At 33.4% G+C, this 25994-nt stretch overlaps 1 pseudogene; it reads left to right on the top strand.

The window, feature by feature from the left end:
• The first annotated feature begins 2353 nt into the window (after nt 1-2353).
• On the top strand, nt 2354-25126 carry LOC142625304 (L-type lectin-domain containing receptor kinase IX.1-like; annotated as a pseudogene).
• The last annotated feature ends 868 nt before the right edge of the window (nt 25127-25994 follow it).

The raw sequence follows: 25994 nt of genomic DNA, 5'->3' as shown, positions 1-25994 counted from the left end.
TTCAAATAGATAAAAAATATAGATAGGTATCAAACATTTGAATGCAAACAAGAATAGCAATTTTTCCCCTTTTGTACATGAGATAGTATTACTCTTTTAATCTTTTTTGTGTTTTTAGGAAAAAATTGAATTAATGGGTATGTTATTTTAGAATTTGTATGAAGATATTTTGGTATGTCAAAAATTAAAGATGAAACAGGGAAATCCTCTCATTAGTAGTATAGAAACAATTAAAAGCCTATAAAAAATAATTTACATTTAATATTAAGTATATAATCAATCTTATTCACAATTTAAAATTAAGAAATTAACACAAATCATAAATTAAGATATAAATGTAGAAAGAGAACAAAGAATATACTTGTTATTTTCTTCTATCACTTGGAGAGATGAACGTATGAGTATGTAACAAAAGCCTGAACCAATTATTGTAGAATAGAACAAATTAGTACAAAAGTTTAATATTATGAATTGGGTTAATCCGTTTGTCAATTTCTAATGTAGAATTCATGAATTTAAGTATGTATGTGAGAAGCTTTTATTAATTTTTTTGAAGTTAAAGAAAAATAGCTTAAATAAAATGAAAAGGTAATAATGAAAGAAAGAATGCATACCTACATTGTCATAGGATTTAAACATTCACATATTGGAGTAAACTAATATATATATATATATATATATATATATATATATATTAATACATAGGTAGTGTTTCATTTGATATAAAATTTAAATCCTATTGGATTAAATTTATATAATGTGTTTATTGCAATCTCATAAATCCCATAAAAAGTGGAATAGAAAAAAGGTCATATGAATAGAAAGAACAAAGAAAAAGTTTCTTCTCAAAAAAGGAAAAAAAAAAAACATTTTTACGGAAAAAAGGAAATGTTGATATACGTAAATGTATACTTCATCATTATATATAGAAGTTGATTTTTTTTTTTTTGAGAAGAAAGGGTGTTTACTTTAAACTCAAATGCTTATAACATTATTTGCAATTTTGTTTTACTATATATTAATATATTGGCAGAGTTACATTTGATATAGAATTTAAATCCTACTGGAATTAATATTTTTAATTAATGTGTTTGTTGCTATCTCATAAATCCCATAAAAAGTGGAATTAAAAAAGGTCATATGAATAGAAAGAAAAAAGAAATCAATTCTTCTAAAAAAAAGATAAAAGATAATGTTTTTTATGGAAAAAAAGAGGATATGTTGATATATGTATATGTATATTCCATCATTACATATAGAAGTTGATTTTTTTTAGAAGAAAGAAAATGTGTTTACTTTAAACTCAAATGCTTATTACATTATTTACAAATTTTTTAACTTGATCCAAATACATTTTTAATAAATAGGTATGATCAAATGACTTGCTATCTTTTGTTTTTTATGGAATATAAACCAATAACGTTGCTTTTTATTTTTATTTTAAATTAAAACTAAATTAATAATAAAAAGATTAGATGAAGAATTTGGAGTATAGTCAAATCAAGATTTTTATCAATTTAAAAATTATAGGAAAATAGGATAACAACAACTAATGATATCTATTTAAAAAAATTAAAAAATTTCTGCAATTTTGTGCAACCACTTGGAGCAATCATGACTTTTAAACTCAACTTTTATTTATAGTATATGGTATGATATAGAACTTATAAATGCAAAAAAAAAAAAAAAAACTAATTATATGAAATAAAAGAAAATATTTACTAATAGCATCGAAACCCTATTAATAATTAGTAATCTACTTGAAATTTTTAATAGAGCTTCACCTAAAGTAAATTAACTATTTTAATAGTTAATAAATCATATGTTAGAAAAACATAATTTTTATGATGTTTAATACATACATACATACATATATACATATATATATATATATATATATATTTTTTTTTTTTTTTGAGCCACTTAGTGCAAGTATCATGTATAGTGTATAAGTTTTACCATATTAAAACACAAATTATGATATATACTCAAAATAATTAAATAAATATTAAATTTTATTTTAAATTACACAAAACTTTTGGTAATACAATTTTGTTGAAATGAAATTTTAAATATTTATTTTCTTAAATTAGGACACAAATTTTATTATTCTAATATATATATATATATATATATAATATAATATAATATAAGATAGTTTTGATAATAAAAAGAAACTCTCATTCCTTCACGTTACTTGAGAGAGAGAGAGAGAGAGAGAGAGAGAGATATGAATTCATAGGATATGCCTACAAAGATCAAACAATAGAGTAAATTTGATTTGAGTACTTACAAAAAACAATAGATATTACAACTTAAAAAAATAGATAAATACTTTATCTTAGTCAAAAGGATGAGAATGGTACAACCGTGTAAGGAAATAAGGATTTTCTCAAAAAAGAAAAGAAATAAGAAATAAGGAGTGGATAAAATGGTTGAGCCATCTATGCTAAGAGGGTGCCTCCATCTATGGGACCCTCATACAAGAAAATCCATTGACTTTAATACGCATTTCTCGTTCATTATATTTATGGACACCCAAGGCATCTCCACTACGGTCATGGTTGAGATACTATTTGTCTTCTCTATTTGATTTGAAATTCCACCAACTTTCAGCTGGTGCATTTCTATATAGCTATTCTACACCACAACCAGCGAATCACCTCCGAACCAAATTGTTCTAGTGGTATTGGAGGACATGTTAGAGATGGCAGTGTGAGACGTTGAAGCCGAAGACTGCAAGGCAGTTCTTAATGGAGCAACACTACTTGTAAGTCTCAACTCTCAAACGAAAAAATAAATCTCAAACTTGGAATCTACCTGAAAAATGGAGCGAGAAAGATCCCTGGTGACAGAAAAAACTGATGAGTTCAAAAAACTATCAATAGTGGCAGTCCACCGTCAATAAATGTTGACGTGCCAACAATGTTGCTTCATCACATGACAAAGATGATGTGGCATGGGTACTAATTATGTATGGTTTCGTGTGTGCGATTTGGATATTGACTTACTATTCAGCTTATTTTTGCTACTATTATATTTTTTGGTCCTATTACATTTTTTAGTATTATTTATGAGTCCTATTGCACTATTTCAACTATTTTTAATTTTATCTACAGTACTTTCATCAAAAAGTTTTTAGTTTTAGCTAAATAAGCTATTTCCAAATGAACACTTTGTTGCATTGGTTGCATGTCATGATGTTGGTGTGGCAAGATGGCATGACACAAATGTTGCATGAGACTCACGTGTCGATGTGACATGATTACTGTTGTGGTAGTTGGTAGTAAGTTGTAGTTATTTTAGGATCATAAGTTCACAATTAGTTCTACACATATTTTTTCACAATTATTCTAGGTAGTAGATTTTAATTGGTTGCTTGCTACTTTTATATGAACTAACCATCTTCTTTTTTCTACTACCTATACAATTAGCATCATCAGTTTGTAATGAAAATAGATGTGGAATTGATTATGATGACCCTAGAATTGATATGTCTACAATTGATGTGGGTAAATATTATAGACATAGCATTTCTAAAAAAATGACACTTATGTAAACGTATGGAAAAAAGTAAAACATTGCTTTTTATTTATTTTTTTTAGAGTTGGATGCCCATGTCTACACATGTGGTCTGATTCCAACAGGGCAAAACTCGGGTCAATGTTTTTTAATCATCAAATATCCCCGCCAAAACTCGGGTCAATGGTATCAGAGCTATTACCCTGACCTTTTCTTAGTAGTCTTGTCTCTATTGGTGTTATTTCATTCTCAACATCGCTTCCTCTGTCACAACAGCCATCGTAACCACTCGTTGTTGAACCTCCGACGTCTCTCAACCGTCGTCTTTGGGTTTCAGACTTGCAGCCGCTGCCGTTAAGGAGTCCCACACCACAAAGACCATGCTCCCTTCATCACCGCCGTGAATTTGGCTCCAATTAATATTTTGCAGGTATTACTGTGATCATTGTGCGTTGATCTTCTCATTCCTGGAAGTCCCGTAGCCAAAGGAGTCCTCATGTGCCTCCACGCGCTGCCAAAGAAATTTGCGTCGAAGGTCACACGCCTCACACACCTCCACGTGCCACTACACATCTCGGTTGTACCTCCACGCGCTTCCATGCGTTGCCTCTATAATTCACACCCCCTCATGTGCTTTCACACGCTTGAACTTGCCTGTTGACGTCATTGCTGACATCATTTTACCACGTCAGCCCTAATTATGTCATCCGCTAACATCATTTTGCCACGTCACTTGTTGGCGTCATTCGCTTACATCCTCTGTTGACGTCATCTCTAGTTGACTTTGACTTTCTGTAGTTGACTCTTCTTAGTGTTGAGCGTTGACTTTTCAGCAAGGGTCACCGTTGACTTTTGAGGCAGGTTTGATTGTTGACTTTTTCCCGAGTTGACTTTTTGCAGTCCAAGTGCTCCTTACCCAATTTTTCGCATAGATTTCATTTTTGTAGTCTATTTTTTCATATTTTATTTTCTTTTACATGAAGAATAAGGATAGGTCTTCCCTTTATTGTAACAATCATCGCTGACAATCTAACAAACGTTTTTGCAATTTTTACAAATGTCTTGGCCATAATATTGAGACTTATTATCAACGCAACAAATCAGTTATTTCCATTTCTACTGCTACTGTTGCTAACACTGAGAATATCCAACTAATGGCTCTTGTCTCTGCAAAGTCTAAGTCTTCTGGATCCATTATCACAATTTCTACAGTTGACCTTCAAAAAATTATCGCTAATACCATTTGTATGGTTGGTATTACATCTTATTCCTCTTCTCTCTTAATTTCATTTGGTATTTCTCATTCCTCTTGGCTTATGGATTCTGCTTGTTGCAACCATATGACATCTCACTCATCTTTATTTTCTCAACTTGAACCTGCATCACATTCTCTTAATATTCGCATAGCTAATGGTTCCACAATGTTTGGTCATAATATAGGTTCTATCTCGACCTCCAACCTCTCGGTCCCTAGGGTCTTTAATGTTCCTTACCTTTCTTATAATTGATTTTCTGTGGGACAATTAGCTGAGTTGGGTTATCGCATTACCTTTGATTATTCTGAGTGTATTGTGCAGGATCCGAGGATGGGACAGGAGCTTGGGACCGGTCCCAGAGTTGGGCGTGTTTCCCGTGGACAACCTTCGTCTTCCACATGTTGCTCCTATTTTTGTTGCTGTTGCAGTTCTTTCTATTCCTTCCTTTGCACTTTGGCATGCCCAACTTGGTCACGCATCTTCCTCTCATGTACAACATTTGGCTTCTAGAGGTTTGTTAGGTTTGGTGTCCATTAAAATTTTTGATTGTGTTTCATGTCAGTTAGGAAAACAACTAGCTTAACCTTTCAATATTAGTGAATCAATGTCCACTGATATCTTTGACCTAATTCATTCTGATGTCTAAGGGCTTTCCTCTGTCTCTAGTATTGGTGAATCTCGATATTTTGTTATCTTTTTTTAAGATTATTTTTGCTATAGCTGGATTTTTCATATGAAACATTGTTCTGAATTATTGCAAGTATATTCTAATTTTGAAAAAATGGTTGAAACTCAAATTTCCAAACGAATCAAAATTTTTTGATTTGGACAATGCTCTTGAATACATTCAATATGCTTTCCAAGCTATTTTGCATTTCTATGACACTATTTATCAACTAACTTGTCCAAGTACTTCTCAGCAAAATTGTAGAACTGAACGAAAATTTTGTCATATTCTTGACACTGTTTGTGCTCTCCTTTTCTTTACCAAAGTTCCCGCTCATTTTTGGGGTGAAACTGCTCTTCATGTTGTTCATACTATTAATTGCATTCCTAGTCCTATCATACAAAATCAAATTCCATTTGAGCGCCTTTTTGGGTCACCTCTAGACTATCACCACCTTCGTTCCTTTGGTTCTGTCTGTTTCGTTCTTCTTTAACCGCATGAGCATAACAATTTTTAGCCTTAGTCTAGACTTTGTTGTTTTCTTGGCTATGACGAAACTCAAAAGGGTTATTGGTGTTATGATCCTATCTCTCAACGTCTTCGTATCTCCCAAAATTTTGTCTTTTGGGAACATCGCTCCTTTATTGAGCTCTCTCACTTCCGTGCCTCTCTATCTACCTCCTCTATCTTAAATCTTTTTCTAGATGAGCCACATATTCCTTCTATACTTGCTCCTAATCCTCCTATAGACTTCTCTGTCTAACCACTAGATATTTTTGATGCCTCTCCTCGATCAACCTCTAATGAACAGGTGGAAGATGAATAGGTCGAAGATGAGCCATTTACTTCACTATCATTGTTACACTGCCCTTGCTACATTACACGAGCCTCACACCTATCGCGAGGCCTCCATTGACCCTTTATGGCAAATTGTAATGAAATAGGAACTTGATGCATTATATAAAAACCATACTTGGGATTTGGTGACTCACCCCCCTAAGAAATTTGTGGTTGGTTGTAAGTGGATCTACAAGATCAAGACTCGCTCTGATGGGTCCATTGAGCGATATAAAGCTCGTTTTGTTGCAAAAGGTTTTACACAGGAGTATGAGATTGATTATGAAGAGACTTTTGCTCCGGTTGCTTGAATCTCATTTGTTCGTGCCCTCTTAGCTGTTGCCACTACTAGTAAATGAGACATTTTTCAGATGGATGTCAAAAATGCCTTCCTTAATGAGAATTTAAGTGAAGAAGTTTATATGCAACCTCCTCTTGGTCTCTCTATTGAACCAAACAAGGTCTGTCACCTTCGATGTGCACTTTATGGCCTTAAACAAGCTCCACGATTGGTTTGCCAAGTTCAGCTCTACCATCTCTTGCTTGGGTTACATTACCAGTCATTATGATTTTGTCTTCTTTCTTCGTCGCATTAACAAATGAACTATTTTGCTTCTCCTATATGTAGATGATATGATCATAACTGGTGATAACTTCAATGTCATTCAAGAACTCAAGGATTCTCTCAGTCAGTTGTTTGAGATGAAAGATCTTGGACGTCTCAGCTACTTCTTAGGTCTTGAAATCACTCTCAATCTCTTCTAATTATCAACTTGCAGATATCTTCACCAAGTCACATCCTAAGGGATGCCTTTGTGCTTTGGTTGACAACTTTAAGTTGGTCTCATACCCACCTTGAGTTTGAGGAAGGGCTGTTAATGTGTAATAAGTTGTGGGCTTTAGGCCCACCTTGATTACTCGTATAACATACATACTTATACTATACACTCTACCTCCTATATAAAGACACTCATGTATATTTTATTATTTGTAAAATACAATATTATTCATTCAGTATTTCTAAGATCTACAATGCTAGCACTAACAATTTGAGCGTCTCTTAGACCTACCAAAGGACCTCTAACACAAAGGAGGATACTAGTCTTTCTTACCAAATTGATTTGACTAAGGTTCTGCCTGAGTGAGTCATAATTGGTTTTTTAGCTACTACTGGTCAATATATTAAGCAACATACGCTTTTGTCATGGGAATTCAATTCAAGCTTGGATATACATGGTGGAATGGAAGCGAAATATCACACACAAATAGTGGGCCTAATTGTTTCCAGAGGTGCTTTGATAGCTGGGATGGTTATTGCATTTGCAATATTGTGGATATGGAAGGGAAAGAGAAAGGAGAGAGCTGCAACAAAAAACTTAACATCAATTAATGAGGATTTTGAGAAAGGAGCAGGACCAAGAAGGTTCTCTTATAGTGATATTGTTTCAGCCTCAGACAAGAGGAAGTTGGATCAAGGAGGTTTTGGTGTTTTTTACAAGGGGTACTTAGTTGATTTAGATATGCTAGTTGCTGTGAAGAAAATTTCAAGAGGGTCTAAACAGGGGAAGAAAGAATACATAACTGAGGTGAAGATCTTTAACCAGCTTAGACACTGAAATTTGGTACAACTCATAGGATGGTGTCATGAAAAAGGTGAATTCTTACTTATCTACAAGTTTATGCCAAATGGTAGCCTTGATACTCACCTCTTTGGGAAGAGGACTCCTCTCACTTGGGAATTGAGATACAAGATATTTTTTGGATTGGCCTTTGCATTGCTTTATCTTCATGAAGAGTGGGAACAATGTGTGGTGCACCAAGATATCAAAGCAAGCAATGTCATGCTAGACTCTAGTTTCAATGTCAAGCTAGGTGACTTTGGGTTAGCTCGACTTATGGATCATGAGTTAGGTCCCCAAACAACTGGAGTGGCTGGAACTTTAGTATACATGGCTCTAGAATATTTAAGAATGGGTAGGGCTAGTAAAGAGTCAGATGTGTATAGCTTTGGAGTAGTTTTCTTAGAAATTGTTACTGGAAGAAGGTCAATTAATCCAATGGGAAAGGCATCTGAAATGGGGTTAGTAGAGTGGATTTGGAATCCTCATGGAAAGGGGGACCTTCTTTTGGCTTTGGATGAGAAGTTACAAACAGATTTTGATGAAAAACAAGTAGAGTGTTTAATGATCATTGGACTTTGGTGTTCTCACCCTAATCAAAATCTAAGGCCGTCCATAAGGCAAGCAATTCAAGCTCTTAAGTTTGAGGCAACAATGCCAAATCTTCCAACAAACATGCCTGTACCTACACTACCAAGAATCAACTTTAGTGAAGCTTCCCTAAGTACTACAAGTCTTCAACAAGGTCGTTACATATATTCACCATCTTTGCTTCTAAGCATTGGTATAGTATTAGTTTTTGTCTGTATGGAATCTATGAGGGTTTAAACTAGTTGTTGAATTACAAGTGAATTAGCCATATGGTTAAATTTATCCAATTATGCAAATTTTGAATTCACATGAAACAATTTAAGATTGTGATGACAAATTAAATAATGTGTGACTAATTGCACAAAATCAAACACAATGGAACAACGATCTTGGAAAACTAATGGAAGGACTGTTCCAAAGGAGAAACCATTCAAAGGAAACCTTCTATTAGCATTTTAGTGTGTTGGCATATTTTCTGTCAACTTTTCATGTAATTGTCGAGTACTTAATTTCATTTTAGCATTTACATTTGTGGGTTTATTTGTCAAGGGTTGAAGAGGTTAAGAGCTACAATCTATTGAATCTAGGTAGGGCTAAAACTGTAAGGGTTAGATAAAGTGTCAGATGAGCTAAGCATTTTGATAGTCTATTGCACAACAATCTTGCCTTTCTCTTTGCCTTTCACCTCGGTTGAGTGAGATTGCTAGAACTTGAGACAAGTATGTTATTGGGCTAATTACAACTTACGTACTTGTGGTTTGGCTGAAATTTAAGTTGCCTACTCGTGGTTTGAAATTTGGCACTTTACCCACTTGAGGTTAGCTTAATTAGGGTTTTGTAACCCACTTTTGTTAAAAATAGGGCTAAATATGTAATTTTGCTCCCATTTTATGTCTCTCTCCTCTCAAAACATCAAAACCATAAATGAACAAGGGAAAATCAGATAAAAAAATGAGGGTTTTGTAAACATTATGAACAAACATTAGTCCCATTTTTCATTACAACCTCAACTAGGAGGATTTCTTGATCAATCCCTCTCCTTGTGTTGTGTTATACTTGCTATAAATTTGAAAAATTCATTAATAAGATACAGGACCTAAACCAGAGAGTTCTAGATAGTATTTGTACCCATAAACATGTAATAGTTTGTCCATCTTAAACACCAACTTACCAATTATAACAAGGCTACCTTTCCTTGCACTATCACTGTCCAACCTGGCTTAGTTCAAGGATTGCTCCCTAAAGAAATAAACCTTTAAACTCCCCATTTGCTAGTTGGCAGACCTGATTGTATGAGTGCGTATCTACAAAAAAAGAAAAAAAAAAGAGGTTCCAGAAAGGCAGCAGAAGTTAGAAATGTAGCACCATGTTCAAGTCTATAGCAAGTACAACACAATACAAGGAGAGGGATTGATCAAGAAATCCTCATGGTTAAGGTTGTAATGATTAATCATGTCATTCTTGTCCGTTTTTACAAATAGGCAATCAAAGAAAGAAAGGGGCTAATGTTTGTTCTTAATTTTTACAAAACCTTCACCTTTTGATCTAGTTTTCCTTTGTTCTTTTATGTTTTTTTATGTTTTTGGAGGAAAGAGACATAAAATGGGAGCAAAATTACATATTTAGCCTCATTTTTAACAAAAGTGAGTTATAGAACCCTAACTAAGCTAACCTCAGGTGTGTAAAGTGCCAAATTTAAAACCACGGGTAGGCAACTTAAATTTCGGCCAAACCAAAGGTGGGTAAATTGTAATTAGTCATTTGTTATTTTTTTCTCTTATGTACCTACCCTTATACCTTTCTATATATCAAATTTTATGAGAGAAGAATAAAACTAGTAGACACAAACAATTCTTTGAATTTCTTGTTGCTATTTGGTGTTTGGGAATCATTGGAGTAGTCACAAAATCTTTAAGAAGCCTCTTATAATATCCATTTTTTATCCCAACAAGTAGGACTCAAATTGGGCTTGAAACAGACAGATTATTGGGCCTTTTACATTGCTGATTTACACAATTTCAACTTGCTGAGATGGAGTAGAGGTAGCTTAACCGATCAAGAAAAATTGAGTTGCAATCAAGCTTGTTATTGAAGAGGCAAAAACTTCTCTTTTTTCGAGTAGTTCTTGAAAGTTTTTTGTGTTTTCAACTTGATCTTAAATTACTACTCTAAGACACAATAAAACTCTCAATTAAACACACAATTTGACATGGTTTGCCAATATTAATACAAAATCATCAAGTTTAATGCACGTGTCAAAATGTTGAAATATGATTGTAAAACTTTTCATTTCTTATACTCCTACTCACTAGCGTGATTATATAATCACGATAGGTAATTACAATAAATAGAAATACTGAATGAGATGATTATACAGGGGAACATGACATTTGCAATTTCGCACTGAAGTTAGAAGAATGAAAATCAATGAATGCCAGCATAGTCTGATGTTCTAACTTCTAACACCTTTCTGAGCTGCACGAGACAGTCACAGCTATAAACAAAATTTTGCTAATACATGTTTTAGTTCTTAATTCGATTTAATGCAACCTACCTCATCTGCCAACAACAGATGTTTGAGCCACCAATATCTGGGTTGGAAAGAAGTGCTGCAATTGACAGCTACAAATATTCACTGTTAGGACATATGTGTTTCACTTGTTTAGAACATATGTCATTCATTATTTATGTAATTGGCTAATCCTTTGTCAAAACGCACTTTACTTGTATTTGGATTGATATAGGATGTGTTTAATACTTCAAAGAACATGTTGTTCAAGTCTAGTATTAAAGCCATGAAGATTGAACCAAGAAACAAGTGAAGAAAATGTGTTTACTAAAGCTGGACACCTGCTCGACAGATAGCTATCTATCGAGGTTTAATAAGGCTCGATAGATGCTATCTATCAAGGCTATCTATTGAGGTTACGGAAATCAAAATTTTTAGATCTAATTTTTGGGCCAGGCTTTTGTATTTGTGTAGGGTTTCTTTTCTCACAACCCTAAACATATATAAGGCATATTTTAGAGGCCGTCACACAAGAGAATACAAGGAGAACATATGCAAAAGGTGACCGAAACCTTATTCTCTAAAAAAGAAGCTACTGCGTCTTTGCGCCTTAGGGTTTTGTAACCAAGTGCTTCTTGATCTTCATTGTTGATGAAGTGAAGAACTTTGCAACCAACATATTCTTCTCTAGTTGGTGATTGAAGTCGCGTACTAGGATCCGCGTAATTGGTTAGTCACGTATTGGAATTCGTGCATTAAAGGGTGGCGTTCATATATTGAAAAATTCAGAGGTTCTGAAGCGGTAGAAGGTTTCTACTGTGAGTTCATCTACAGGGATTGTAGAGTCTAGGGACAAAGATTTTGTACTAGATCTGAAACTTCTCTTTACTATAGTGGATTGCTTTTCAGGAAGGTTTCCCCCTAGGTTTTTTACTGTGAAATTGGTTGGTTTCATTGGTTTTCTTGGGTCATCATATCTTGTCTTATTTATTTTTTTGCTGCACTTAGTTTTGACATGATATTGATGTTTGTTTGTTTTAACAAGTTTTATGCATAATAAATCTAATTATCAACCGGGGTCTAAATTTCCTAACAAGTGGTATCAGAGCGGGTACACTTTGATTGGATTAATTTTCTGAGTATGATCCTTGACCCCCGTTGTCATAGATCATGGACAATCTCTTTTAATTCCTTCTTTATTTGATGGCACTAATTATGCGTACTGGAAAGTTTGTATGAAAGTGTTTTTGCAAGCTTTAGGTGAACAGGTATGGCAAGCTGTTGAAGTTGGCTGGATTAAGCCAAAGAAAACGCCAGTGGATTGGGATGATGGAACAATAACAGCGGCAAATTTCAACAGTAGGGCCTTGAATGCTTTGTTTTGTGGGGTGACCAATGAGGAATTCAAGAAAATATTATCCACGGAAGTTGCCAAGGAAGCATGGACCATTCTTGAGACCACCTATGAAGGTACCATGGCAGTAAAGACTGTGAAGTTTCAAAGACTCACTAGTAGTTTTGAAGAAATAAGGATGGAGGAGGATGAGACCTTTGATGAGTTCTATGCTAAATTCATGGATATTGTGAATTCTGCCTTTAATCTTGGAGAATCTATTATGGAATCTAAAATTGTTATGAAAATCCTTAGGTCCTTACCCGAAAGATTCCATGCCAAGATCACTGCCATTGAAGAAGCAAATGACATTGATCAAATTTCTTTGATTGAGCTTGTAGGGAACCTCCAAACCTATAAGATGGGATTAGGCTCAATGGGAAAAAGTGGAAAGAGTAAAAACTTGGCTCTTACGGGTATAGAGGAAGAGATTGAGGACTCTGAAGATAAAGATGAAAGTGAAGATGAAGATGATGAAGATCTAACCTTCATAACTGATGAGATTATCAAGCTTCTTCTGTTTAGGAAAAAGGATAAGGGCAAACCTCCTAGGAAATCTAAATCCTCTAGGATGGGTAAGAATGAGAAGCCCCTCATCGAATGCCATGAGTGCAAGGGTTTTGGTCATATGAGGATAGAGTGCCCAAACTACCTTATGAGGGAAAATGCTAAGAAGTTAGAAGATAAAGGGTTGGTTGTTACTTGGAGTGACACTGAGAATGACTCTTCTGATGAGTATGTGGATGAATGCAGTTACGTTATGGCCTTTGTTGCCTCAACCGATAAGGTGATTGTGGAGAGTGCTAGTGACAGTGATGATTCTTCTGATGATGAAGTATCCAAAAAGTTGACCCTTCAGGATGCCTATGATAAGCTATGCACTAAATTCATAAAATCTGAAAAGACTTCTCATCTTTGTAGAAAAGAGCTTAATGAGGTAAAAACTGAAAAGACTGATCTGTTAGTCAAACTGGATGAGACTACAAGCTTAGTTGAGACTCTCATTGTGGAGAACACCTCATTAGAAGAGAAGGTCAAGAATCTTGAGGTTGAGCTTAGTTAAGCTAGAACTCAAATAGAGAGGATGTCTAGTGCAAAGCTTGAAGAGGTCTTGAGTGCTTAAAAGCCTAGTTCTGATAAGACTGGCTTAGGATATGCTGTCTCCTCTGGCCCCTCCTCTTCCACGGCTTTTGGATCAAGGACTGTCATTGTGCCTCAATCCGAGAAAGGTAATAAAGGTATGAAATCCAAATCTGTTTTGGCTAATTCTAATCCTTTGTTAGACCTCATGTTTGTCACCATTGTAGTGTTTCTGGACACATTTGTCCTAATTGCTTTAAGTTGTATCCTCATAAGTAAGTGTCCAAACGGTCACAGGTTTCCTCTCAAGAACCTACACCTTTGTTTGGAGAGTTATTAAAAGTTTTGAGCTTTTTAACTCAATTTCAGGAGAATTTTAATTCTTCTTTATCCTTTAGTAGACATACTAGGACACGTGCCTTTTCATCTTCACGGCCAAAGATTCGTGCTGTGTGAGTGAGAAAGGAGCCTAAGACTTAATTGTCTTTTCTGTTTTTCCTTTACTTTAATTCTTTCTATCTAAGTAGGACTTTCTTTGCTTGATTTCTTTTTTGCTTTTGGAACCATGCTTTCATGCATCTGCATCTTTCTATCATGCCTTCATGCATTTGCATCTTTCTTTCATGCTTTCATGATTGTTTGTCTGTTTTTGTTTGATTGTTTAGTTTTTATTTTGTTTTGTTTTCAAAATAAAAAATTGAGAAAAATTAAAAAATACAAAAACAGTGTGTGTTTGTGTACATCGGTTCTTATGAACCTTAAAATGGCATTTGAAACAGAGTTTTCTATACTTTGTATCTCTTGTAGCTTAGATGAGTATCTCTATGCACAACTAAGCAAGTAAGCTTTGTGGCTCTTTGTTTGTGATGAGTAAGGTTAAGTGATCTCTTGTACTTAACACTCGTATCACTCTTTTTGACGGGTAGGACTAGAAAATCCTAAGGGAAAGGCATAAATAACCATCTCACCACTGTTACCCGCTAATCATGATATGACATTTGTATGCTTCGGCATAGCAAAAGTGCAATGTCAATGACATCTGTATGCTTAGGCATAGCAAAAGTGCAATGTCAAAAAGCTTAACATAATTGAGTATTTCTTTTCTTTCTCTTGTATGCCCATGCATGGTTTGCTTAATAAAAAGAAAATATACAAAGAAAATAAAAAGGAAAAAGAACAAAATACTTTACATATGATTGCAAGCGTATTTTTTAGGAGATGTGAGAGTTATAGGATGTACCTCGAAGGTGATAGTCCCCATCAAACAGTTATGATTGTGTGTGAGTTAAAGTGATTTTCTCATATCTCAAATCATCATAACTTTGAGACACTTATGCATTCTTGCGATGTTTTCACACACAACACGCAATATTCTTTGTTACTTTTAATACATGTGCAGGTACAATGTGATTTGGCCATCACAAGGTTTTCATGCGTTGATGTATGCTCACTAAACTGTCTTAACTTGTTTTTGACATATAAAATTGGTTAGACTTGTTTAGTGTGTGTGTGTGTGTTTTTGGGAGCTAAATGCTTTAACTCTTTATTGGTTGAGAGATGTTTTGAGAGGTTAAAATGTTGGTTGGATCATTGGCTGAGTTGCATGTTTGATTTCATTCATATCTGTGTTTTTCTCCTCTTTGAAAAACTATTTTTAAGCCATCTCGACACCTTCTCGATACCTCTCGATACCTGGCTTATCTGTCGAGATCTTCGGTTGATTTTTTATCGCAATCTTGACACCTCTCGATAGCTAGGTGGATCGATCGAGAAACTTTCTGTCCCCTCGATAGCTTCTCGATAGCTGTTCGATCCATCGAGCTATGCTCGATAGCTTCTCGATACCTCTCGATCCATCGAGATTCTCTGCATGCATTTTTTTTTCACATGTTTTGCATGTTTCTTTTATCTTGTCATCCATAACATCGTGTTTCATTACATTCATGCATTTTTTATGGATTCTTTGTGCCTCCTTGATCATCCTTGATCATCTTTATGTTTCTCAGGTGAAGCTTTCTAGCTTCTTGTACCATTTGTCAATCATGGCAAAAAGGGGGAGAAATTGGAGAACTTGGGTTTCTTTTTAAGATTTTACAAGTTAGGGGTAGAAATACATGACCTTGTAAGGGGGAGATGTGTATCATCTTATTAGGGGGAGTGTTTACCTCCTTGTTGTTGTAGGAGCTACTTTTAGCTTCTTGTTCTTGTACCTTAGGTCTTGTGATCATGTTTATATACATTGTGCTTATCTTTGATATATATGTAATGATGTATGTTTTCTTCACCTACCTTAACATGTGTTGTTTCTTTTCACTCTTTATACACATGTTTCTTTATTTGTATGCAATCTATTATTTCTGTTTCACACTAAGATGCCTTGATGAGTTTTGTTTAAAGTGTTTCAGAAATACAGGTTGTCAAAGTTTTCCATGCCATGAACTCTCTTCTTGCAAAGTTTTTCAAGAGTTTGTGTTAGGATAGATTTTATTGTATTCAACAAGTGTATATGAGTTGAGTGATTTATGACTTCTCTCATATGTTCATTTATTGGTTGTGGTTTTGTCACGGATTGCCAAAGGAGGAGATTGTTAGGACATACGTGTTTCACTTGTTTAGAACATATGTCATTCATTATTTATGTAATTGGCTAATCCTTTGTCAAAACGCACTTTACTTGTATTTGGATTGATATAGGATGTGTTTAATACTTCAAAGAACATGTTGTTCAAGTCTAGTATTAAAGCCATGAAGATTGGACCAAGAAACAAGTGAAGAAAAGGTGTTTACTAAAGCTGAACACCTGCGGATAGCTGTTGGACACCTGGTGGACAGCTGCTCAACAGATAGCTATCTATCGAGGTATAATAAGGCTCGACAGATGCTATCTATCGAGGTTACGGAAATCAGAATTTTCAGATCTGATTTTTGGGCCAGACTTTTGTATTTGTGTAGGGTTTCTTTTCTCAGAAAGAAGCTACTGCGTCTTTGCGCCTTAAGGTTTTATAACCAAGTGCTTCTTGATCTTCATTGTTGATGATATGAAGAACTTTGCAACCAACATATTCTTCTCTAGTTGATGATTGAAATCGCGTACTAGGATCCGCGCAATTGGTTAGTCATGTATTGGGATTCGTGTATTAAAGGGTGGTGTTCATATATTGAAGAGTTCAGAGGTTCTGAAGTGGTAGAAAATTTCTACTGTGAGTTCATCTACAGGGATTGTAGAGTCTAGGGACAAAAGTTTTGTACTAGATCTGAAACTTCTCTTTACTATAATGGATTGCTTTTCGGGAAGGTTTCCTCCCAGATTTTTTACTGTGAAACTGGTTGATTTCATTGATATTCTTGAGTCATCATATCTTGTCTTATTTATTTTTCCGCTGCATTTAGTTTTGATATGATATTAATATTTGTTTGTTTTAACAAGTTTTATGTATAATAAATCTAATTAACAATTCTATAATCGGGGTCTAAATTTCCTATCATTCACGAAAGCTAATATTGTTCTTAGCTCTATGTAACATATCTCTCATTCTCTCCCTCAAAAGTCGGTACTGTGAGCTAGGTTCAACGCATCAGAATAATGATTAGAATTTCTGAATCCAGGCAATTTTTTTTTACAATCATGAAGTGTACATCAAAAGGTGAGAAAAGTAAGAGTAGGAATACTAAAAACCATTAGCTCTAAATTAGCGACGAAAATTAAGATTGTATTGAAAATTAAGCTTGTATTGAATTTTGGGTCATGCTAACGAATATCCTTAGGGCATTGGTTAACAATCCATTTTAAGAAAGTTTTAATACCACTTTTATGGCAAATGAAAAAAACTGTCAAAATATTAATTGCTTTATTTCATTTTCTCATAAAAACTTTCTTTAAATGGATTATTAACCAATGCCCTTAGGGCATTCGTTAGCATTTCCCATCTTTTAAATATTATCTTGTCTAACCGGCCAGGCTTTGGTAGTTACGCTCTTGGAATTTTGTAATATTACGTGTTTGTTGAATTCGTATTAGCTTAACAATAACAGGTCATTTTAATTATTTTTTCCTTTTTGTTCTATTATATAATCAAATGCATGTTTTCAAGAGAAGTGCTACGTTTATTTACAATATTTTCATAAAAAATTTTAAGTAGTAAGTTGTTATTGATTTTAATTTTAACTTATTATATATTAAAATTACCTTTTTACTTTGAACTTGTTATTAAAATTACTTTTTTACCTACTTGTATCAGTCAATAATAATTTGTCATCTACAAATATTTTTTTGGAGTAAATTGTCATCTATAATTTGTTTTGAAAGTGTTGTGGATATAATATTTTTTTGTTTTTAAAGATGACATTTCTGCTCTTTTGTTTTAATATTTACTTCTTGTATTTGTCATTAAGCATTAATAAACTTCAAATTAACATCAGATGGAGCGGGAACGGTTGATGGACTTCGTTTTCCTGCAAGTATTCATCATTGAACAAATGAATGGTGCAAGACGGGAAAGTCTTGAAGCATGAGTTACTTAACAACAGTGGGACTCTCATTTCCTCACGCATAATACATTGGACCATCGACAACATAGGGCCAGGTTGTGCTTAATATTTGGGCCAGTCTAGCTTTTACCCAATGTATGAAGAGCCTATCCATTCTACCTAACCCAATAATGTTTTTTTTTTTTCCCTTTCTTCTTATTCTTTGGTGAATAGTTTCAAAAGTTTCAAACTAGAATTTAAAATTTAAGACTATTACAAATAAAAAATTATAATTTTTGCTAGTTTTAAATTGGATTGACTTTTAAAATCATATAAATTTAAACCTACACGTTGTTTGAAGTATGATTTGGTGGTTTGGTTTTGCATTTGATTGTGGGTTTAAATTAATAGCCTATTATTTTAGAAGTTTTGGTTTGGTTCAGAACTATACATTACTATATAGTGTTTTATTGGATTAATAATTTGAGAAAATTCTACCATTAAATTACATGTTCTCTTTATTTTTAACACTTATGTTAAATTTCATGTTAATAAAATGTTATTTACAATTCATTTCTTTAACTCATATTGATGATGCCAAAATCGTCAGTAGTTGAGATCGTCCAGATGGCTCCGATATTACTTGCAAGATAGTAAGGGGATGTGACAAATAGGTCACTGGTGTGGTCTCGGCCGATGAACCTCCAATGACAAAGTTAGAATAAGAGAGAGATATAATTGGAAAATTCTAGTTGTTGGGTATATAATTCTGATCTTAATCCTTTACCTTCAGTGGAATGTGCCTTAGATAGGCCTTTACTCTCCTAGCTGTTGACCATTAATGGTGGTTTAATTTCCTGTTTGGGTAACGCCCTTGGCACTTAATGTAGGGATATGAAACCTTTTAATACTTAATGCCTAGACATGGAGACCTCTAAGCTGTCTCTCTCTATACTTCATCCAATCGTAACGGCTTAGTTAGTAATGGCTGCATTTATGGCTTGTTCTTCGTCTACAGTTGCGTCTGGACGAAAGATGCCTTCTGACTCATCACATATTTTGTGTGATTTTAAAATACAAAAACTTAATATTTAAACATTTAATGATGGAATAGTTATTGTTCCATGATCTTCTCAATTAGGGGAAATTATTTATTGCAACGGGTGAACCACATTGGCAATGTTTAATCGAGATTAGTAAAAAGCTGATTCCAAATTTGTTTTTATCAATGGTCATGAAGTAAGGGTTTCGTGGTTTTCAAGCAAAGGTATAAAAGCAATCTTAATGCACATTTTCCAAGACTTTTTAGTCTTTTGGGGTACGCATGTAATAGGAGATTTCCAAGCGCTCTCAAAGCGTTAACTGGAGATCAAAGTTTATGTTCTCGAAGATCTGGTTATGAAGGTGAAGTTACTTCATCCGATTAACAAAGAGTTGCTGGAGTGAACTTTTTAGTGTATACTTCAAGTTGTGAGCAAATGTTCAATAGAGTTTGCTTGTAGAAGAGTTTGTAGATGACTTCCTACGTCAATTTTGCATTTGGTGACATTTGATGCCAGTTTGACAAGCAAACAAGGACATGGATATCTGGCAAGGAGCTCTCTTGCTTGTTCAATTTCCATCTATTAGCCAGATGCAAGGTGCTCTCTTGTGTTGGTATAAAAATGGGTTGCGTTGAACAAGAAATATTGAAATTTAATCCACTCCACCTACATTAACATCAAGGTATGTAAAATTTAAAGAAATTTTAAAAAATTAACTACGTCCTGTTATATAATAATACACAGGCCGTTCTCAAAAAAAAAAAAAAAAAAAAAAAAAAAAATATATATATATATATATATATATATATATATATATATATATATATATATATATATATATATATATATAACACACAGGCCCAATGGCCTTTTTAGACCAAAACATTCCTAATTATTGTATGCTACGATATTTCGAGACAATTAAAATCATCCTTTTGGTTGTAGAGAAAAATATAATTGTAAACTTTCAAGCATTGATACCGAATATACTTCTAGATCAAATCTTCCAATTCTGTGAATAAAACATAAAAAAAAGTTACCGTAATATATAAAAATTAAAAATATTTGATTTATGATATAGGGTTTAGTTCCCATCGGCAATTGGAAATATTATCTTTTTTAGAATATTTTTATGCAAGCCTGCCTAGTTTAGGGGTCTAACTGTCTAAGTGCTTTGGATTATATGTATAATAGTAATGCTAGTATCACACATTTTTTCACACATATTTTGTCATAACTATCCTATACTGTAGACTGTAAGTAATAGAAAAAAAAAAGGGTAATTAACCATTTTAGAAAATTTTAATACCACTTTAATAAGAAGGATTTTACTAACGTGTGTCCTAAGGGCACATAATAGTATACCATTTTTGGAAAAATTTTTATCGGGAATTGAAAAAGTTTAACAACTTTTTTCAATTTCTCATAAATTTTTTCCAAAAATGGATGGCTTAATGTGTGCCCTAAGGTACACATTAACGGGACCCTAATAAGAAATATAAAAAGAAACTGAAAAAATTAATTATTTTTTTCTTTTTCCACAAAAAAAAAAAAAGAATTTTTTTAAACCAATACTAGCTTAGGAGTTAGGACATTCGTTAACTTTCATTTTCATATTTTAATGGAGCAATTCTGTGTGAGGCCATTTGTAAGTCTTCAACGATAAAATGAACCTCTTTGGAATCCACTTGAAAAAATGGAGTGAGAGAGATCCGTGGTGGAAGAAAAAGGGAGGTAAAAGCAATTATAGCAGTCAACAACCAACATTTTTTTTAGGGTAAATTACAACTTACCTACATGTGGTTTGACCAAAATTTAAGTTTCCTATCTGTAGTTTGAAATTTGACACTTTACCTATCTGAGGTTAATTCGGTTGGATTTCCTTAACTCACATTTGTTAAAAACATGGCTAAATATGTGATTTTGCTTCACTTTTATATTTCCTTCCTCTAAAAATATATACAAAAAACATAAAAGTACAAGATCAAATAAGATTAAAAAGAATCCAGTAGAATACTTACATTATGAAATTTCAAACCACAAGTATGTAACTTAAATTTTGGTTAAACTTCAAGTGGGTAAAGTGTTAAGTTTTAAATCATAGGTAAGTAATTTAAATTTCAGTAAATCATATATGGATAAGTTATAATTTGCCATTTTTTTTTTATTAAGTATAGTTTGTATTTTTAATAGATGCACCCTTGTATTCCAAATTCTAAGCCCCATTACCAGCCTTGCCCAAATAGCCTAGAGCCCAGCCCAACTAAAAGAAAATTAAAAACCCATTAACCCTTTTAAGTTTTAACCCACGGTACATACAAACCAAATCCAGAAAAAAAAAAGAAAAAGAAAAAAGAAAAAAGAAAGAGTCGAGAGAGAGACAGAGAGGCGTTTGGATTCAGATTATAAGTTCCACGTTTTGCTTTTTGCGTTTTTCCGCAGTATTATTCACACATTTTAAAATTATTTTGTTACAGTGTTTTCAATTTTCAATTTTCAGCAATAAGTTCTATCCAAATGGACCCAGAGAGAGATGAGTCCAATTCCAACGGGGCTAGACCCAGGTCAATTTTTTAAATCATCAAATATCCCCACTTATAAGTATATATAAAATACACTTTATTTCGTTAAAAAAAAAAAAACACTTTATTTCAAATGCTTGATGTACTTGATTAAAACAATCAGGAACTATTAGACGATGTGCTGATTCGTTTTACCTAATTGTTATATGGGTCATTCTACTATACCCTCTTTTTTTTTGGGGGTACGGTACCCACTACAATCTTAACCTTTCATATTACTTCCCTTTAATCCTGGTCATTAATTAATTTTAGTGTGAATACAAGTTACCGGCTAATCTGGTTAGCGTATAAAAAAAAAAAAAAAAAAAAAAACAAAAAAATCGAAGAGGTCTCAAGTTCTGTTGAAAGAGAACCTTGAGAGTCGATGTGCCACAGCTGATGCCTATCTCTGCTACACAGCAGCCGCCACCGCAAACCTTCCGCCATTACTATCAGTAAGAATTTTTATGGGCAATTGAGAAACTGTGTTTCTTTTTATTTGATTTGGGTTTTACTTTTGGTTAGATTTGATTCGGTATTTCATATTCTAGGTTTTGTGTAAGATTTGTGCGTTTATTTTTAATTTTTGGGTTAATTTGTTTTGGGTATTTCGCCTTTCAATTTCCTCGTATGCCCTCACTACCTATTCCTTCATCGAGCTTGCTGAAAATTTTGTTCCCAGAAACCATGTCTCAAGGAGAGAGACTTGAAAGGCGACTGTTTTGACAAATTAGTTTTATTCCTCTTGTACTGGTTTCGTATTTCGGTGCCAAATATGTAAGTATCATTAACTTAAAGCATTGTAGTTTCAAATTTCTAATTTTGGATTTGATTTTATTTTTTAAGGCATGCTTGGTGAGAAATTCGTCCTGAAGGTATGTTTCACCATTGCTAGTTATCTTGTCTATCCATCCTATCTTTTGTTTTCCTCTCATATATGTGGTTTCAACATCTTGTACTGTAATCTATATAATATTAAATCTTCAAGCTATAAATTACATACAATGATGAGTCTTTATAATAACTTGGGGCTCTATTCAATAGATTAAGAGCTTCTAATATGAGAGATAAACAAATCTAAAATATAATTCAAGTTCTTCTTTCTACCTATCAAAAATTAAATGCTTCTTTCTATGACAATGTGGCAACTATGTTTTAGCTTGGACATGCCATACACAATTACAAATTAAGCATACAGTTCAACTTGCTCTTAAGCAAATTTGAAAGATGCCCACCTTTATAGTTTGTACATTTATCCCTGCACGCACAAATGTAATAGCCCGCAAATCAAATACTTTGGAAGTCCAGGAGAGTCAAACTTAAGTTTTGGTTTTTAAGCAAAGTCACCCAACAGTTCTACCTTTGTGGGCTTTTAAAAGGAGCATAATCATGATCTTGTACCTCATGAACAAGCTCACATGTTGCCCTCACAAAGAAAAGTAACTGCTACCCAAGCCATTGAAGTGGATATGGCCTGTAAGTATGGGATTCAACAGAAACTTTATGAGTAGTCAGTAGAGGTTCAAGAAAATTTGGGTTATCTTTTATTAGATTATAACAACTATTTGTGTTCAAGGAGGAAAAATGCTATGACAGAGGAAAATGCAGGAGGCTTGCTGATTTATTTTCAGAAGCAACAAGCTAAGAACCCTTCATTCCTTTATTCGATGCAAAGGATATTGAAGATGCAAATGTACTTAAAGATAAAGATGGCAATAATGAATTAATTATTGTAGATAATTTGAACAACCTAATTTAAATGGGCTGAAGAAAAGGATTATGCTCCTGGTGGTAAACATCAGATCAAGAGTTGTCATGAGAAAAGTTCAAAGAAAGAAAAAGGTGGAAGTAACCAGTTGTCTACCCCAAATACTGTTCCTGGCAGCTAGGTTTTGCTTTAGCCATCCCTAAATACCTTTCCTCTTGCCTATATAGTTAGTTGTTCATATAGTGGCTGCATTAATTTTTTTTTTTTACTTTAATGTGCAGAGTTCAAGTTCCCAGCCATCAAATTTGGTTCATTCCTTGTCATATCAGCATCCGCTATATATGACCATTGGCAAGCACCCTTCCTTAATCCACAAATGGAAGTATGGTAGAAAGGATTTAGTCCCATTATGGTTATTTTAAATTATATCCTAAAGTCACTTGCTTTGTTTCTCTTTTGACATAATGTTTACAAGTTCTCGAGAGAGTACTAACTTACTAATGCTAGTTATTCATTAGCACCTAGCCTAATTATAGGTCCAAAAACAATTGTCCATGCCAAAACAATCATCAAGCTTTTGTATGAGCAACAGATCCAACCAATTTTTTTCCTTTTAGGTTTGCATTATTAGTTTACTCTGTTCGTATATATTATTTATTTTTATTTATTTCCTCTCAATGTTATAATTTATAATTTCTTGTGATTTCTACATTCTTGTCGTAGTTCTGTGTATATATATGGTTAAATTAGAGGAAATTAGTTAAGTTTGTTCCCATGGAATGCAAATAGAGGAATAAAATGTCTTGGTGCTTGATTTTGATGCACAGGGTTATGTGTCATTGGCGGTTGTAAGATGAGACATTGTAGGCTATTTTATTTTTTATTGTAGAAATTGTGTAATGTGGGAAGTAGATTAGGTATATTCTGCGAATTTCAAAGAATCATCCCAAAGGAGTAGGAACTCACTTTCCATCTTGTAGGAATGCATATTTTTGGCAAAGAATGTATGCCCTTGTGGTGACATATATAATTGAAGTCATCAAATTCCATTTCATTGAATTTAATTTCCAAAAACCAAACCATTCTTGGACCTAAAAATTTGAACAATCTTCATTTCGTCACATTATTGCTGTTATTTTTTAATAAATTTCCTTCCTAGACTTCCAGGTTGGCTTCTCAAAAAAAAGAAGTTTGCAACGTTATAGTTCTGTCAACTTTAGGATCCCAATTATGATCTGTCTTCCCATAGATATGTGTGTGTGTGTGTGTGTGTGTATATATATATATATTCTCAAGCTTTGTGTCTAAGTTTCCCCAACTTGGCAGGTAGTTTGACAGTAAATTGTGCGACAGTCGTTGAAGTTTTGATTTAAAGTTTAATAACTTGGGTTTTGCTTTGTGAAGGATCTTCTTTGTCATCATATTCCTGGTGATAACCAATTGATTTTCTTAATGTGAAAATTGATTTGTTAATATGTTCCTTGGTTTAAACTTGGAGCATGTATAATCTTAACATTGATCTCTACATATTAGATTTTTAAATATATTTTATTTTATTTTTAATTTTGGAAATGCATAGGAGATATTTGTAAATTATCTGTTAGAAACTTTAAAGTGATGTTAAGCTATTTTATATGCATGTTATGCAGTCTTGAAGGTGATTCGTCAGATTGAGAAATGCACCCGGGACAAGGAGCTCTCAAAAGTTTACTATGCTCCTATTAGACCCTTGGAATGGTAAGTCAGGGAAATCTTGGATTGCCCTGCCAAAACCTCCTACACCATGTCTAATTAATAACTCTTTTTTTTATTCCAACTGGTCAATTGCAGTTTTGGCCTTATGGAATGCAAGAATCAGGTTTGGCCGCCTTAGGGAATGCAAGAATTAGGTTTGGCCCTAGGAAAAAAAATGTTGAAGTATGGACTATGGAATAGACTTGTCATGAGTCATGACTATGACATTATTTTTGCCTTATATTGTTGCTATTGTATAATCAAATCACAGAGCAAGTTGTTGCATCTTTATGTCGGAGTTAATCTTGTCTTGATGAATATATAAAATGTATTTTTTTTTTTTTTTTTTTGTGCAGATAACATATTGTGAATGAGTTCTATATATGAATCACTAGAACTCGATCCTGTACTCAGTCTTAAAGGCTTGCTTAAAGGCTCGAGTTTCTTAAGCAATCTCGAGTCTTTAAGACTTAGACTCGATACATGAATATATGGGAAACGAAAAGTCTCCCCCAAGAAGATGCATTCTATAGCCTTAATTTTCCTATACAATATTTTCCTTTTACTTGAAAAAATCATAAAGAATGATGTATTCATGTGACCAAATCCAATCTGGTCATAGAAATATAATTACAAAGTTAAAAAAATGATAATGATATATGTGGATTTCAATTTTTCTATTCCAAATAGTAAGTAAAATTTATAATATACAAATGAGTCAACTCGTGTTAGGGATATTTGTTCCTTAATATTTTTTTGTATGTGAAGCTGTTTCTCTGCTGTGGTTTTGTGTTTTTAATTGTGTTCTTTTGATAAATAATATTACTTATTAATTGTTTTTAAAAAAAGAATAAATCTTCATTCATTGGAATAATATCGCTTTCACATAGACACTCATCATTGACACAATTTTTATCATACCGCAATGAAAACTTGTTTCCATAAGTAGTTGTGAGATTTTTTATTTTTATTTTTTTTATGGACCTTTATTATATCTGTACATATCT

This window comes from Castanea sativa, chromosome 2, assembly GCF_040712315.1.
Source record: "Castanea sativa cultivar Marrone di Chiusa Pesio chromosome 2, ASM4071231v1".
Classification (NCBI taxonomy): Eukaryota; Viridiplantae; Streptophyta; class Magnoliopsida; order Fagales; family Fagaceae; genus Castanea; species Castanea sativa.
This window is presented reverse-complemented; position numbering and strand designations above follow the sequence as displayed.